Raw genomic sequence first — 19,052 nt, forward strand, 5'->3', positions numbered from 1 at the left:
GGTCAGTGAAAGGCCTTTTGTTGTTTCCTCTGAAAGTTGTCCCTTTGAAAAGACACCTGGGCAGTGGTCCAAAGGAAAACGTGAGATATGCTAGCACTGTCATTCTCAACCACACAGCATTTTTTACTAAAAAGACTGGGTTTTTTTTCTTACAAAAAGAATTGGAGAATACATCAAACACTCCAATTGGCAGTCAAATTTATAGAAAATTTAAAGCTTGATTCAGCGGTAAAGTTTGTCAAAGGATTGACATCCTAACAACTCTAAACTTACATCTTAATTTGCCTTTGAAAGCCAACCATTTGTTGTTATTTTTAAGCTGACTTGATATGAACTTTTAAGCCTCTACAAATGTAAAAACATCAATACAAAAAAAACAAAACATAAAAGGGTTCTCTCTTGAAATTGGTAATTCAGATTAAAAAATATGTCTGAAACATTTTCAAAGAAAGAATCACTCAGCTGGTCTTCTATCATCTATAATCTTAAGGTCTCTAACTTCACTTGCTGAGGTGAACCTGAATGCTATTTCTGAGTCTCCAAGCACATCTATAATTCAAACTTCTAAGTGGGATTATCAGCAATCTAGTTGACCAAATTAGCCATTAAATAAAAAATATACCCAACTCCCAAAAATTGGGAAAAAATCTCTATTTACAGATAAGTTAATCTCAAAGAAATTATTATTTTTCATGATTGAGACTCATCCAATAGAGAGTAACAAAGGGCATGCCTAAGTGTATAATATGATGTGAGCACAATGGTCCACTTAGTAATCTTTTTAGAAAGCCCTGCATTGGTAAAATGCACACATTTTGGATATCCAATATAAAATCGTATTACTCAGAAGAACAACATTTTTCATATATTAATCCTATCTTTCAAATAAGAACCCTAAAATCTGAGCGTATTCCTTTAAAAAACTCTGTCACCAGAGTATTTTTAAGAAAACGTTATTCTGTTTACTTTCTAGAGAGAGCATGATAGAGGGTCAAGAACACATTTGTCAAGTTGTTGAGAGATGTAAATCTGGTCCTGTGACTTGTGTCACCTCAGAAAATTAATACTTCTTGCTTAAGTTTTCCTTATTTGTAAAATGAGGCACCGATGATTCCTCAAATCCTTTCTATCTCTAATATTCTGGTTACAAGACTCACATTCATCATGACAAATTCTCTAGTGGATAACTACTAGCTGGAAGTAGTCGAAACACTTTGGGGAGCAACTTTCATATTCCTTTTCATTTATTTATTCATCAAAAATTATTAATCATTTAATGTATTCTAGTTACACTCTAGGCATTGGAAATAGAAGATGAATAAAATATGGTCCTTGGTTCCAAGAAACAAACAGTTTCGACACCGAACAAAAAAATGCCATAACATGTTATAGATATTCTGTTAAAAGTCTGCATACAACACCTTACAATACGCAGGGGACACACACGAGGGAGAAATCAGTGCTTACAATTTGGTTGGATACAGGGCAAGCTAACTGGAAAGGTTATATAGAGGACAGAATAACTGAATGATCCCTTAAAATATGCGCTTACTAGATGGAGAGTAGATGGTAGGAAATACAGAGAACAGATAGGAAATGGAGAGAGGGCACAGACTTAATACACTGAATATTTATTTGTATGATAAATTATAGTTGTAAGCTAAAAGGAAACAAAGATTTGGTAAATTAAACTCGACTTTGCGTATCAACAGCAATTAATACACTGATCCCTTCTGCAGTGTTGGAGGGTGCTCACAATGCAGAAAAAAGAAAGTGCTAAGTTGTCCTTTTATAGGGAATAAAAAAAGGAAGTTTATAAATTTGTAGTTAACTGCTTTTATTTTTCACTTCTCTTGTGTATGTAATAAGTTAAACCTGAAACAGAAAGGAACCTCTGTTGGCAACTGTTTTTTAAACTGAAGGATGAAGGAAATAAGAATTCTGGAAAGACTGCAGAGGAAGCTCCAGGAATCAGTCTCTCTACCAGAACAACTATTAAACAGGCAGAAACTGTCTGAATCAACAATTCCAAAACTCCCGAGTCCAGTAGAATACCGTACAGCATCCAGGGAAGAGTAGGAGGGAGAGGCTGATAAATTACAGTAAATACTAATAAATTGCAGTCTTACATGGTGGTTATTTGTGCCCATCCCCCACTCCTGCAGCAGGCTGCCAGAGAGAGATATAAAAATCCACTTTCCCAGAATCTGGGGTGGGTACTCATTGATTGCTGATCATGGCTTTTGCTTGGTTACTTTGGATCAGTGGAGGCCTGGCTCTTAGGGTGGCTGTTTTCCAGCCACCACGGACAAACGCAACAGATGGTATACTTTCTCAGAACTGCAGAGAGAGTGGAAGGGCTGCGCGAAGGGTTGAGTTAAGAAAGCACAGCTTTGGGAACAGTGGAAGAAGCTTCTGGTGCCTTTTCAGGCCCTTTCCTCATCTCCACTCCAGGGTAGTTTGGAGATGGTTTGTGGGTCCTTAGCCTTGTTCCCAGTGGGAAAAGACTGACTTGGAGTTAGTGTGTCCAGACTCTGACTCTCAGAATTTGCCTTCCAGGCAAAAGCAGCTTAAACAAAGAAAGCAGTGTAAGAAACAATTGAGGTGGACCTCCTGGAACAAAGACTTGGCTGTCTTAAGTCCTGCAGTGGAAGACTTGGGAAAGGGGAAACTTTTATTTCCTGTAAAGAAGAGGGAGTGTAAGCATGAAAACTCCTATAAACAGGGGAACTCCTAAAGCCACTAGCAAGCACAAGCCCAGGACAAGACAAGGGCCAGAAAGGATAGGGAGGACACTGTACTTTGCATCTGTTTGGGGATGACCTTTCTCACAGAAGGCTGAAATCTGATGGAGAGCACCAGTCAATACAAAGCCAATTTGCAAAGATGGTGTTTTTTGCCAAGGTTTGCTTGGCTTTGTTAGCTCCTGATGCTTAGAAAATCTCTATCATTTCATCAGCTGGTTAGAAACTCAAGAAACAGACAGGTTAGGAAATAAATCCTTGGTTAGCATATCAAAACATTAAGATGTACAGTGTGTAACAAAACATTGCAAGACATCAGAGAAACAGGAAATGATGACTGATCAAAAGGAAGAGAATAAAAATCCAAAAAAAAAAAAAAAATCAATGAAGACCAGACTAGTAGACTAGATATATATTTTTAAAAGATCTTTAATGTGCTTAAAGAGATGAAGGAAAATACAGAGAAAAAAACTAAAGGATATCAGGAAACTGATGAATAAATAAAAGAAGAATCCCAATTAAGAGATAGAAATTTTAAAAAGAACCAAGCAGAACTATTGGAGTTGAAGGCCACAATAACTGAAATGAAAAATTCCCAGGAGGATTTCAACAAAAAATTGGTCCTGGCAGAAGAAAGAATCAGTGAACTTGAAGACAAGAGAATGGAAATGAGTCAGGCATACCAATTGAGTTAAGCATACCAATATACGCATTATGGGAACCCCAGAAGGTGAAAAAGGAGAGAAAGTGGCCAAAGGAATATTCAGTGATAGAAAGGTTCTCAATCTTAGCAAAAGACATGAATATCCATATCCAAGAAGCCCAGAGGACACCAAACAGGATAAACTTGAAGAAAAATATACCTCATGTTTTTCACAACTGATACAATTGCTGAATGCAAAGGATAAGGAGAAGGTTTTAAAAGCTGCAAGAGAAAAGCAGTATGTTATATACAAGAGAGTTCCAATTTGATTAAGTTCTGATTTCACATCAGAAACCTTGAGCCAAGAAGGCAACAGGGCTTTCAGCAAGTGCTGAAAGAACAATCATTAATGACATTTTATTTCTGGCATGACTTCTTCAAAAATGAGGTTGAAATTAAGACAGTATCAGATAAACAAAGGCTGAGGAAATTCATCACTATTAGACCTCACCTACAAGCAATACTAAACGGATATCTTCAGATTGAAAGGAAAGGACGGTAGACAGTGTTCAAAGTGGCATAAAGAAATAAAGGTCTTCAGTAAAAGTAACCAGATGGATAATTATAAATGACAGTACTGTTGTATTTTTTGTTATGTAACTCCACTTCTTACTCCCTCCCAGTTCTGAAATGCAAATTTATAATAAATAATGATAAATCTATGGATTTGGATATACAATCTACAAAGATATAATTTGTAACAAGTACAAAAAACTTGGGGGTCTGGGGGGTATATGAACAGTGTATATGCATTCTATGGAAATCAAGTTGGCATCAAATCAAACATGATTATTAGACATTTACATGTTAAAATTTAACCCCATGGTAACCACAAGCAAAATATATAAAATATATGTCCAGATAGAAATGAGAAGGAATTCAATGTGGTACAATATAAAAATCAAATAAATATGAAAGTAGGCATTAAGAGAAGAATCAAGTGACAAAAAATGTAAAAGATTTACAAGTTCTAAGTCACAAAATGGCAGAAGTTCCTGATTTATCTATAATGACTTTAAATATAAATGGATTAAACTCTCCAGTCCAAAGCAGTGATTGGCAGAATGCATATAAAAGCATGACCCCACTATAGGTTGCTTATAAGAGATTAATTTTAAATGCAAAGACACAAGTAGGCTGAAAGTGAAAGAATGAAAAATATATATATCTTATGCAAGTACTAACCAAAAGAGAGCTGAGATAACTATACTAGTATCAGAGAAAATAGGCTTTAAGTACAAAATTGTTATGAGACAAAGATGGTTGTTATATACTGATAAGGAGGTCACTTCAACAATAAGATGTAACAATTATAAATACATATATATGAAAAATTATATATCCTATGCAGTCCTAACCAAAAGAGAACTGAGGTGCATATATATATGTGCACCTAACAGAGAGTTCCAAAATACAAGATGCAGATACTGGCAGATATGAAGGGAGAAATACATAATTCTACTTTAGTAGTATGAGATGTGAATACACCATTTTCAATAATGGTTAGGACATCTAGATGGATGATCAATAAAGAAATACAAGACTTGAAAGGTCTTCTAAACCAACTAGACCTAACCGATTTATAAAGAACACTTCGCCCAACAGCAACAGACTTCACCTTCTTCTCAAGTGTGCATGGATCATTCATCATTATGTAGGTTAGAAAATATCCATGTTCACAAGCAGGGCTCAATAAATTAAAAAATGTTGAAATCATACAATTTATCTACCTCAACCACAAAGAAATGAAGCTAGAAATCAGTAACAAAGAGAAATGGAAAATTCATAAATATGTGGAAATTAAACAATGTAATCCTAAACAACTAATGAGTTAAAGAAGAAATCAAAAGGAAAATCAGGAAATATCTTGAAGTGAATGAAAATGAACACACAACATATCACAGCTTACGGGATTCAGCAAACGCAGCACTGAGAGGGAAATTTATAACACTACATGTTTAAATTAAAAAAGAAGAAAGACTGAAAATCAGAAACCTAATATAAAAACTGGAAGAACTAGAGAGGGAAAAGCAAACTAAATTCAAAACAAGCAAAAGGAAAGAAACAAATATTAATGTGGAGATAAATGAAATAGAGAATAAAAATTAAAAAATAATAGAATCCACAAAACATCAAGGTGGTTCTTTAAGAATTGACAAATCTTTAGCTAGACTGATAATTAAAATCACAAATAAAAAGGGGGTGTGCCTACTGACCCCATTGAAATGAGAAGGACAATAAGAGGATACTATGAACAACTGTATGACAATAGAGTAGATAATCTAGAAGAAATAGATAAATTCCAGAAACACACAAACTACCTACACTGACTCTAGAAGTAATTGAAGACATCAACAAATCAATAACTAGTAGACAAATTGAATCAGGATTAAAAAAAATTCCCAACAATGAAAAGCCCAGGATCAGATGGCTTCACAGGGGAATTTTACCAACATTACAAGAAGAATTGACACTAATTCTGCTAAAATTCTTCCAAAAAATTGAAGAGGAGGAGCACTCAGTAATTGATTCTATGAGACCATCTCCATACTAAAGCCAGATAAATAGACCACAAGAAAATAAAATTGCAGACCAACATCACTTATAAATATAAATGTAGAAATTCTCAACAAAATACCAGAACACCGAATCCAATAGCACATTAAAAGAATTGGACACTGTGATCAAGTGGGAATTATCCCAGGTGTGCAAGAGTGGTTCAACATAAGAAAATCAATTAATGTAATACAAGACATTAACAATGAAGGTGGTGAAAATGTGATTGTGTCAAATGATGGAGAAAAGGCATTTGACAAAATCCTTTTTGTCACCACTTCTTCATAAAAGCACTTTGGAAAGTAAGAATAAAAGGAAACTTCCTCAACATAATAAAGGTCATATATGAAAATACCACTGCTAACATCATGCTTAATGGTGAAAGATTGAAAGCTTCCTCTCTATGATAAGTAACAGGACAAGGGTGTCCTCTGTCACCACTGTTATTCGGCATCATGCTGGAAATTCTAGCCAGAGCAATTAGGCAAGAAAAAGAAATAAAAGTTATACTGATTAGAAAGAAGAAGTAAACCTTTCCTTATTTGCAGACATTATGATTCTACATACAGAAAAACCCTGGAAAATCTACAGCAAAATTCCTGGAGCAAACAAACAAATTCAGCAAAGTGGCAGGATACAAGATCAACACCTCAGAATTAATAGTGTTTCTATACAGTAATAATGAACAATGAGATGGAGAATAAAGAAGTGCCATTTACAATAGCAATTAATAGAATGAAATATCTAGGAATATATGTAACTAAGGATGTAAAGGACTTGTACACATAAACAACAAAATATTGCTTAAAGAAATTTTAAAAGACCTGAATAAATGGAAGGGCATGTTCATGAATTGCAAGAGTAAATATTGTTAAGATAACAGTTCTACCCAAAGTAATTTACAGATTCAATGCAATCCCAATCACAATTCTGACAATCTTCTTTGCAAAAAGGGAAAAGTCAATCATCAAATTTAATTGGAGGGCAAAGAACCCTGTATTGGTTTGCTAAATGCTGCCAGAATGCAATATAACAGAAACTTTTTTTTTTTAAAGAAAGGGAACTTTTTAAAAGGGAACTTATAAAGTTGCAAGTTTATAGTTCTAAGGCCAAAAAAATTGTCCAAACTAAGGCATCCAGAGAAAGACACCTTGACTCAAGAAAGGCCAGCGACATTCAGGGTTTCTCTGTCAGCTGGGAAGACACATGGCTGGCAACTACTGGTCCTTTGGCTATTTGTTTCAAACAGCTTCCTTAGGGGTATTTTCTTTCTGCATCTCCAAACTTCTGGGTCTTGTGTTGGCTCTGTCAGCTCTGAAGCTTTTTCCAAAAATGGCTCCTTCTTAAAGAACTCCAGTAAGCGATCCCACCTTGAATGAGTAGAGACACAGCCCCATGGAAATAAATAAAAAAGATCTCACCCAACAATATTAAATCAGGATCAAGAAGATGGCTTTTCTGGGGCACAGCAACAGTTTCAAACTGGCATAGGCCCCAAATAGCCAAAGCCATCTTGAAAAAGAACAAAGTTGGAGGACAAACAAAGCCTTCCCAATTTAAAACTTATTACACATCCTGAGTAATCAAAACAACATGGTACAGGCACAATGACAGACATGTAGATAAATGGAATCAAATCCAAATTCAGAAATCAACCTTCATTTTTATGGCCAACTGATTTTTGCAAGTGGGTAAAGATCACTCAATGGGGAAAAACTAGTCTCCAATAAATGGTGCCTGAAAACTAGATATACATATGCAAAAGAATAAAGGTGGACACTTACCTCACACCATTTACAGAGATCAACTGCAAATGTGTCACAAACCTAAATATAAGAAACAAAACTATTGAACTCCTAGAGGAAAACACAGTGAAGCATCTTCAGGACCTTGTGTTAACCAATGTTTTCTTAGACTTTGCATTCAAAGCACAAGCAACAAAAGAAAAAAAATAGATAAATGGGATCTCATCAAAATGAAAAATGTTTGCTCCTCAAAGGATTTTATAATGAAAATAAAACAGCGACTTACATAATAGGAAAAAAAAAATTTGGAAGTCACATACCTGACAAAGGTTGAATATTCAGAATGTATAAAGAAACCCTTCCATTCCCAATTAAAGAATGCACAAAAGACTTGCAGATGACCAAAAAGCACATGAAGAGATACTCAATATCATTAGCTAAAAGGGAAATATAAATCAGAACCACAATGAGATACCATTTCACACCCACTAGGATGGCTACAATTTTAAAAAAAAGGAAAACTACAAATGTTGGTGGGGATGTGGAGAAATTGGAACACTCATTTATTGCTCTTGGGAATGTAAAATGGTGCTGCTGTGGGAGACAGTTTGGCAGTTCCTCAGAGATTTAAGTATAGAATATCCGTATGACTTGTCAATACCTCTTCTAGGAATATACCCAGAACAACTTAAAACAAGGATGCGAAGAGAAATTTGCACTCTATGTTCATAGCGGTATTATTCACAATTGTTATAAGATGGGACCAACCCGAGTGTCTATCAGCCAATGAATGGATACATGAAATGTGACATATACATATGATGGAATACTATTTAGCAGGAAGAAGGAATAAAGCCCTGAAGCATCTGACAACATGGATGAACCTGGAGGACATTATGTTCAGTGAAATAAGTTAGACAGAAAAAGGTAAATATGGTATGACCTCACTAATATGAACTAATTATAATATATAAACTTGTAGACATAAAATCTAGAATGTAGATTACCAAGAGATAGAATGGGGAGCAGATACTTAATATGTGCAGGACTTTTAATTAGGTTGAATTTAAATGTTGGGAAATAGAGGTAACGATAACACATTATGGTGAGTGTAATTAACAGTATTGTTTTATGTGTGTGCTTGTGGTTGAAATGGGAAGTTTAGAGTCATGGGTGTCACTGCAAGGAAAGCTAGAGGTTAAAACATGGGACTGCACACACAGTGAATCTTGTGATGGATGATGACTGACTGCCAGTACAAATATTAAAAAGTTCTTTCATGAACTAGAACAAAGGTGAGTCACTACTGTAAGGAGCTGATAGTAGAGTGGTATATGGGAAATATGCACTTACTGCAGTCTATAGATTGCATTTAATAATATTTTAATATTCTTTCATCAATGTAGCAAATTTACTACAGAAATGTTAGGGGTCAATAATGGGGGATAGGGAAGGGGGATGAGAACTTTGGGGTTTATCAATGAATATGTTCTACAATTGATTGAGGTGATGAATACACAACTATGTTATGAAACTGTGAGTCATTGATTATATACTTTGGATGGACTGTGTGGTATATGAACATATCTCAATAAAATTGAGTTTCACAAAACCAGAGACACCTGAGCTCCCTACTCTCTTTAGGACTTCCAGCCTTAGGCACAGGGGCAAAGATAATTCCTTGACACATCTGCTTCTACTCTAAGCAGCAGAATGAAAAAATCAAGCCAGGAACACCATTGATGTGCGGTAAACCTGCCTGCTCTATAAGCGTTCTGCAGCTTGCTTTTCACAGATTTAGACTGGGGGGTGTTGAGAAGTGAGGACTGGAGAATTAAGAGGCTCTACCGAAAGCCCTGAGTACACAGGGCTTGTGTTCTAACTCAACTTGAACTGGAATATTCTGCATTTGGAATATTAATTGCTTGAATAGCTATTATTAAATGGTAGTTTGATTCTTATAAAAGACACAAAAGAACAAATACTGTGTGATCTCACTGATATGAAATAATTAGAATGAGCAAACACATAGCACCAGAATCTAGAATATAGTTAACAGGGCCTGGATTGGGGTAGGGAATAGAGAGTTAAGGCCTAAAATGTATAGTTTCTATCTGGGAAGATGGGGATTTTTGGTAATGGATGGTGGTGATGGTAGCACAACACTGTGAATATGATCAAAAGCACTGAACCATATATTTGAGACATTTTAGGCTGTATATATGATATCAGAATAGCAATATTTAAAAAATCTTTGGAATGGTGTAACACAGTGAACCCTAAGTTATACCATGGTCTATAGTTAATAGTACAATTATAAAAATGTGTTTTCATCAATTGTAGCAGTGTACCACACCAATGCTAAGTGTTCATAATAGGGTGGTATATGGGAATCTTGTATTTTATGCATGATTTTTCTGTAAAACCACAACTTCCCTAATAAAAAGATGGGAAAAAATAAAGGAAATAGATTATTTATCGCACAGGTTTATATTTTTAATTTATTTTTATTTTGTTTTTTATTGATATGTATTATATTTACATATCATAGAATCATCCAAAGTGTACAATCAATAGTTCACAATATCATCATATAGCTGTCCATTTATCACAATAAAATTTTTAAAAACTTTTGTGAAAAATCAAACATATACAAAAAAGCAATAAATTTCAAAGCACATTGCAACAATTAGTTGTAGAAAGATTTCAGAGTTTGGTGTGGGTTACAATTTTAGAATTTTAAATTTTTACTTCTAGTTGCTCTAAGGTACTGGAGACTAAAAGAAATATCAATATAAGGATTTAGCAATTTTACTCGTTTGCTAAACCCTACCTTCTCTGTATAACTTCACCATCACCTTTGATCTTTCTCCCACTCTTTAAGGGTACTGGGGCCAGGCCCATTCTAACTTTCGTATGTTGCAAGGGGCTGTCGATAATATGGAATGGGGGGATGGAACTTGTTGATGAACTGGAGAGGCTGGCCTCTCTGCATTTCAGGACTTATCTGGTCCAGGGACTCATCTGGAGTTTGTAGGTTTCCAGAAAGTTACCCTAGTGTATGGGACCTTTATAGAATCATATATAATGCCCTACATATACTCCAGGATTAACCGGAATAGTTTTGGTTGGGGTATGGCAAGCTATGATAGGTAGCAATGTCCAACTGAAGCTTGAGTAAAAGTGACCTCCAGAGTAGCTCTTTGACTCTATTTGAACTCTTTCAACCACTGATACCTTATTTGCTACACTTCTTTTCCCTGTTTTGATCAGGATGGCTTTATTGATCCCACAGTGCTGCTCCCACGCCACCAGGGAGATTTCACCCTTGGATGTCATGTCCCACATAGAGGGATGGGCAATTATTTCACTTGCAGAGTTGGGCTTAGAGAGAGAGAGGCCACATCTGAGCTACAAAAGAGGTCCTCCAGAGGTGACTCTTAGGCATACCTATAGGTAGGCTAAGCTTCTCTGCTACTACATAAATTAAAAGAGCAAGTCTCAAGATCAAGGGCTTGGCTTATTAATTAGTCCCTAATGCTTGACACAGTATGAGAGGTTTCCTTGGTGATAAAGTTTAATAGTTCCATGTTTTTTCTCCCATCCCTCAAGGGACTTTGCCAATATTTTTTGATTATCTGAACATATTCTAGGATGTGTCCAGGCTGTTCTAGTTTGCTAGCTGCCTGAATGCAACACACCAGAGGCAGATTGGCTTTTAATAAAAGGGGATTTATTTCATTAGTTTTTCAGAGGAAAGGCAGCTAACTTTCATCTGAGATTCTTTCTTAAGTGGGAAGGCTCAGGGTGATCTCTGCTGGCCTTCTCTCCAGGCCTCTGGGTTCCAACAACTTTCCCCAGGGTGATTCTTTTCTGCATTTCCAAAGGCCTGATTCCAAAGGCCTGGGCTGAGCTGCGAGTGCTGAGATGAGGTATGCTGAGCTGCTTGGGCTGTGCTACATTGCACTCTCTCATTTAAGCACCAGCCAATTAAGTCAAACATCATTCACTGCAGCAGGCACGCATCCTAGCTGACTGCAGATGTAATCAGTGATAGATGAGGTTCACATGCCATTGGCTCATGTCCACAGCAACAGAACTAAGTGCCTTCACCAGGCCAAGTTGACAACTGAATCTAATTACCACATAGGCTAATGTTTGTTATTTAATAGCCCAAAGTAAAATGCAGACTGTAACACTATGGTAAGCTGGTCATCAACCACTGTAATTTCTTTGGGTTATTGGTATTGTTTCATGTATATATATGTAATAGCCTAATTTTATTATTGGCCATGTACACTGTATTTACTTTACTTTACTGCACACAGTGATGGTACTTATATACCCGCATAGACTGTTCTTCCATGAAAATAGTGGGAATGAGAACAAATCTGTTTTTTTCATTAATTTGTGTCCATCATTCTGCTGAAGTGATACTTGAAGGAAGCACATGGCTGAGTGACAGGTTCCAATTTGCTTGAGGGGCTCAATTCTGCACTTCGCATGATGCAAGTAATGTCTGTCTTCCAGACTACTTGGTCAGCTGCTCTGAGAACAATGACCTTGCCTTACTGATGCTTTCTTCGATCCTGCCTTCCTATTAGCCTCACAACCTGCTGGAAGGCTTCGAATACACAGAAGATGATACTCAGATATTTGCTGAAGCAATAACATAAACATGCAACATATAACACCTCTATGGGAAACAAACGAAGATTTGTATCCATGCAGTTGGGAGTTTCGTTAATTAGCAGATTCACTTGAAGTAGTTAGCCAACCTTGAATCTGAACATGGCTCTGCCAGGTGCGGGGTGTAGAAATCTATGTTCAGCAGAGTTCCAAACACGTTTTCTCATTGAATCCTAATAACAGCCATGAAAAATTTGTCTTGTATTCCCTTTTACAGATGGAAAAACTGAGACACAGACATGTTAATTCCCCAGGTTTCCTGTGTACCCTTGGGTGAGTAATTAACAACCCAAGCCTCCACTTTCCTATTTCTAGAAATGAGGATAGTAATACTTATTTTGTAGATATAAAAATGAACATCAAATATGGTGATTCATGTAACAAGACTTAGCAAAAAACCCACTCAATACAGTTCTATTGTTTCTCTCCCACCTTCTTTGTTCCCACAGCCCTCTTTCGTTTTCCCTCATATTTTCTCTCCTCTTTCTTTCCCCTTTAATGCATAAAAAGTCTTTTTAAATTTACTAAATATATCAGCACAAATATTCTATTAAAAGTAGAGGGATATTGCATGACTATTAGTGCCTGCAGTGACATTTACACGTTCAGTTTTGCAAGTGAGTCATGGTAATTCATATACATCGTGTGGCTGGGAGTGAGTAATTGCTCCCTGCTGAAGATAAAGGTTAGAACGGTCTGGAGCCGTCATAAGTTATTCACTATATGTACACAGTTTCAAAATATGTTTCCCACGACATTCTCCCTCTTTTCATTTGGATATTTCTCATCTTAATGCAACACACATTTTACATTGAAAAAGCATTTTATTATTGATTCTTTCATTGGATAAGTAGTATGTTGAATTTGACACTCAATTCACTTTTGCTTCCATAGCACATGAGAAAATGCTGGCGTCTTGAAGGGCTATATTGAGAAAGCATCGTGAGATACAGGAGAAAGAAAGAAAGAGAGGGAGAAAGAGAGAGAGTGAGAGAGAGAGATTGATTTGAGAAGGCACCAGGAAGTCCCTTTTAATGAAGACCTAATTACTGACACTTGATATTTCATGTATAAGAAATATGGCTTCCAAACATACTCTTGTGAAAGCCAGCACATAGAACGCACACTAACATGTCAATTGTAAACTTCTTCAGGACACAATTAAGGGACTGTGTCTTAATCTCCATTGTAGCCTTAACCCCTAGCACATAGTAGGTGCTTAATAAATATTTTGATTGATAAATGATGCTAGAATCAATTCTGGTGTCAGGTTTTGAGGACTTGTGTAGAAGTGCAGATGCCGCAGAAATTGGGTGACAGTGGTGAGCAAATTGATGCGGTAGGAGGGGGTGAAGGAAACAGTGAGAGATGCTTTGCGGTAGAATAAGTAAACTTTACACATTTTATCATTTTGGTAAAAACAGAGTAGTATTCTGTCAAGCCTCCTATCTCCATTTATCTCCCAGGCATTTCTAGAGGTTGAATTGTGTCCCCCACCAAAAGGCATGTCAGGTCCCTACCCACAGTCTTGTGAATGTGACCTTACTTGGAAATAGATGAGTTCAAGTTAGATTAGGGAGGGCCTTAATCTCATATGGCTGGAATCTTTACAGAAAGGGGAGAATTGAACCCAAACAGGGGCAGGGGAGAAGGTCGTGTGACGACTAAGACAGAGCTTGAAGTAATTGCCAGCAAAACACTAAGATTGCCAACAAAACACCAGAAGCTAGGCAGAGGCAAGGAATAACTGTCCCCTATAGATTTCTGACTTCTGGTCTCCAGAACGGTGAGAAAATACATTTTTGTGTTTTCAGCTCTCCAGTTCATGGTCTTTTGCTATGGCAGCCCTAGAAGACAAAGACAAGTGTGTATTGTATTGATGAGTCAACTGGTCAACCACACTGCCAGTCACAGCTGACATGAGCTCATCCCCTATGTGCAGCCCAGGATGCCAGGCAACCTGTTGGGATGGCAGGGACCCAGGGATAAGTCACTGTTGCCTCTATTGGCTGAGGTCTACCCTGGTCAGCAAACACAGCCTCCTTGCCATTCCTAATACAATGTCTGTTCTCACTGCTGCACTGCTATCTTGAAAGAGTTAATGCAACTTCCATAAGGGGCATAATTTAGAACCTGGCATAGCTTAACCACTGAAAGAAATATGGCTCATTACATCCCAGGTGATATAAATTAAAGTTAATGTTATATGTGATGAAATGTCCTTTTAGATATTATGTGTAATTTTGAGTATTAGGAAGTCCCAGTAGGCTATTTTTTAGAAACCAGTCTACAAGATTCCTCCTATAGTCCCTCTTTTAAACAAAGCCCAAGGAAAAGGTTAGATGAATAATCAGAGTTGTAGCATAGAAGGCAGACTAAGCATATAAAATGTTATTAATAATAGACTGAAATTACCTATCACAAAAATAACAGGCAAAAGGTTAGCATATATTATGTAACAAAGCTCAAACATTTTTGTTTAAAAAAACAAAACAAAATAGTAAAAGTCCCTTAAGACTGACATGAATGGAGATATAATTTGTTAACACACATATGGAAAAATGTCCATCTAAGCTACAAAGAAATTAAATTTAAAGCACCTATGAAATTACCTAAGCTTCTAGCTGTCTAATCCTGGAAAATTACTTAAACTTTCTACTTCAGATTCTTCATCTTTTAAATGTGAGAAAAATAGGACCTGTATCACAGGGAAATACGAGAATTTAATAAGTTAATACATGAAAAATGTCAAAGTACTACCTGACTCAGAATAAACACTCACTATATTTATTCATTATTATTGTCATCATTATCATTATTACCCCAAGATTTAAATATGATAATGCCCTATGCTAAAATACTTGTTTTGAAATGTTCATATGCTGAAATTGCAGCTACCAGTGTAAATGGAATAATCTTTTTGGAAATCATCATGAGAATATGATTTAAGAACTATGAAATGCATATAAGTTTTGACATAATGATTCCACCTAAACTTACTTATCCTAAGGAAAAAACTTAAAGGAGAAAAATATATCTGCATAATTTTACATATCCACAATATGGAATGCCTAAAAATGTTTCATCCATATGAAAGGATATTAGGTAGTCATTGTAAACTATAGTTATAAAGGTTATTTATAGTTCTAAAGATTATACTAATAGTTACATAGATTATTTTTATTATTTATTATATAAAGATTACTACTGGACTGTTATAAAGCAAAAAGGACAAACAATACGTAAAAGGGCCCCTGTAACTAAGATAATGTTTTATGATTTTTCATAGTTATTAAATCTTTTTCTCTTCCTGTAGCCTACCCACCTTTTGGCTCTGGGATTCAGGCCAGGGTGAATGCCTCTTTGCAAAAGGAAAGGAAATAACATGCAGGACAGGCAAAGGGAGCTGATTCCCAGCCCCTCCCATCCCTGTGGTATGCAGTGGGCTGGAGGAGCAGACAAAGAGTTGAAGGAAGTAATGAGGCCTGCCTGTCCTTGCCTCCCCTCTAGGGAGTAGGTTGAACTATTGGAGTGAGGGGGTATTGTTACATGGAATGATGGAAAAAAAAAGTCAGAGAGGGTTTCATGCCCTGATCTCTCTTTGGAACTTGGGGCGGTGGAAAAGGGGAATTCTGCCACACGTGGCCACCTCATGACAGATGGGGGCAGGCCCCGTGGGGGGACTGTGGCAGCACAGTAAGCTTTGGTGGGGAGCACAATGCTGCATTAGTGCTGCGAGCTGCCGTGGGCTCCCTCTGGTGTGCAGAGGGCCTCCTGAGCATTAAAAAGTAGCTAAGATGAGAGCCTTTCGGAGGAGTTTGCCTCAAGGTGGAGGCAACCTTGACAGAGAACCCTCAGGAGGTTCAGCTCAACCAGGAACTACTTAACAGCTTTGACAGAACAAGAGGGTGAGAGTTAAGGTGGTGTCAAAAATAGAGGAAGACTGCCAGCTCTTCTGAGGCAGAGAACAAATCACAAATGCACCACCACATGCTCAGTGGGTACCAACGTGAGAGGCCTGTGGGAGAAAGAGTAACAGCCCCCAAAGATGTCCAGGCCCTCTACTCCCAGAACCTGGAAATAGATCATCTTACATGGTGAAAGAGACTTTGCAGATGTAATTATGTCAAGGAGCTCAAAACAGATTAGTCTGGATTCTCCTGGTGAGCTCAATGCAGCAAAAGTGTCCTTATAAAAGTGAAAGAGGGAGGCAGGAGTGTCAGAGTCAGAGAAAGAGATATGAAGATGGAAGCAGAGGTCCGAGAGTTGTGGCCACAAGCCAAGGTATGTGGGCAGCATCTAGAAGAAAAGGAAAGGAAATTTTTCCCTAGACCCTCCAGAAGAAAGCCAGCCCTGCCAACAACTTGATTTTAGACTTCTTACCTTCAGAATGACAAGATAACACATCTGGGTTGTGTTAAACTCTGTGTCTATGGTTATTTGTTACAGCAGCCATAGGAAACTAATGCAGATTTCAGCAGAGACCAACTATGGTCCAGGAAGCAGCATGTGGATCTCCAGCTGATAGTGGCCCACAGCTCATGGAAGCTCCCATACTCCAGAAAGCATCTGGAGCGGGAAAGTGGGGTGTCTGTGTGTGGGAGTGGGGTGGGGGGAAGGATCTGAGTAACTACCTGTGAGATACTGATTTACGGAGTAAATTTAATTTTTTTCTCCTGCTACCTATGTGGAGGGAGCTCGTAAGAAAGATTGATCAGCTACAGAATTAAACTGAGAAAGGATTGGTAACTATACTGCTCTGACTCTATGGGGTGGTTACAAGTAATAATAATGTAGTACTAATAGAGTTTGCTCCATAGGCCAGGCGATAGCCCCAAACTTTACACACCTGATCTAACTGGAGGCTCCCAACATTACTGTGAGGAGGGTACCGTGACCACTTTCATTTTCACAGGTATGGAATCAAGCAATCGAACAATTTGCCATAGGTCTTATGGTTTTTAGCTTGCTGAGCCAAAATTTGAACAACGAGGAAGCCTCAAAAGAAAAAATACAGGAAAATGAAAAGTTTGATTTTTTCTTTTGGCAGGATTATAGGTTTGCTCTTTTCATTTTAATTTTTGTGATGGTAAAATAAAGCTGTGGTTGCACTTTTATTATTTTAAAAATTCTGGCAGTTTCCTATTTGTGAACAGGGTGCATTCTGGAGTTGCCAGGTAGGGGAGTTTCAAAAACACATGTTTTGCAAATAGATATTTCTGTATCTGAATCTGTCCTTCAACATTTAATTAGAGAAGTTAACTTGGGCAATTCACTTCGCCTGAATTTCAATTTTCTTGTTTATGAAATGAGGGTAAGAATAACAGTGTAGAAAGCTTTTTGTGAAAATTAAATGAGTATAGCACCTGAAATGTAGTCACTCAACAATTGCTCTATCCGTTTGTCAATGGAAGCTTATTTTCAGTCTCAGAGCTGACAATCCAGTTTCCTAGTTAAAACAATCAAATCCTTAGTGGTTAAAATTGCAGGTCAGTCAACACATGTGTCACTCTCATTTTCTGGACAAATCACAGTAGAAATACTATTTCAACTGTATGTTCTTCGTCCTAATAGTGCTTCTATGGCGGGATGAAATCCCAGCTATAATTTGCTCTGACAAGGATATGTGTATTGAGTCTCAGAAGTTAGAACTGGCTCTCCTGCCTTCACTGCCACTCTACGCTTTGCAGCAAGCTCTTCTATAATAACGTTGAAAATGCACTGCTGGTGGGGAAGGAGTTGGAATAGGAAATTAATAGGGCTTTAGGACTGAGTCTTTTTTAAAAGGGGGATGGATAGATATTCCTGGACATTTTCAGGAAACTCTGTATGCTTACTCAAAACAAGGTAAACGTTCTCCTGGTATCCTAATCATGGACTAAAGATTTCTGCTTCCATCAGTGCATTCTCAGCCCCTGAACTGACTGTCTATCTCCCATCTGTGCACATAAATCTTTCATAAAATACATTTTCAGTGGTTTCTTCGGTATGGTATAATGTACCCAGCCTTTACTTTTATAAAATAACACCATATATAGGGACCGTAACTGTAAAAAATGTTGATTGGTTAAGTAAAATTCATCATTTAGTAATGTAGATATAATCACTTATAGTATTGCTTACCATTGAGTGTTTCATTCATGTTCATCCAAAAGCTGCTACATTTGAAATCATATAAGAATGTGCTGGGTTGAGAGGATTGTAAAAGAAAGAAGAAATCATCAAGTGAATAAATAAATGCATTCAGCCATAAGGCCAGTAATGAAAGCTGAGCAGAATTAACAGGCATAAGATAGGGAAGAGGCACAATGTTAGATGTGATCTGAAAAGAGATAGAGGGTTGATGGAGGGCTAATCAATCATTCTATCTCAAGCAGTCTTCCAGCAGAGAATTCCGATATTTCTGTCCTAAGGTCATTGCCGTGATTTCATAAAAGAAAGAAGATAAACAGAACATTTCTGTTGCAATAAGAAAAAAATAACAAGAATGCTTTCATTCCCCTGCCACCAGCTGATCCATAAAGATCTGTAACTTCTCAAAAATCTTAGGTTGACATCATCAAAAGAGTTTTCCTTTTTTCCTCCCTTTTTTTCTGACTAGAAAATCAAGTCTCT

This window comes from Tamandua tetradactyla, chromosome 18 (genome assembly GCF_023851605.1).
Source record: "Tamandua tetradactyla isolate mTamTet1 chromosome 18, mTamTet1.pri, whole genome shotgun sequence".
NCBI lineage: Eukaryota > Metazoa > Chordata > Mammalia > Pilosa > Myrmecophagidae > Tamandua > Tamandua tetradactyla.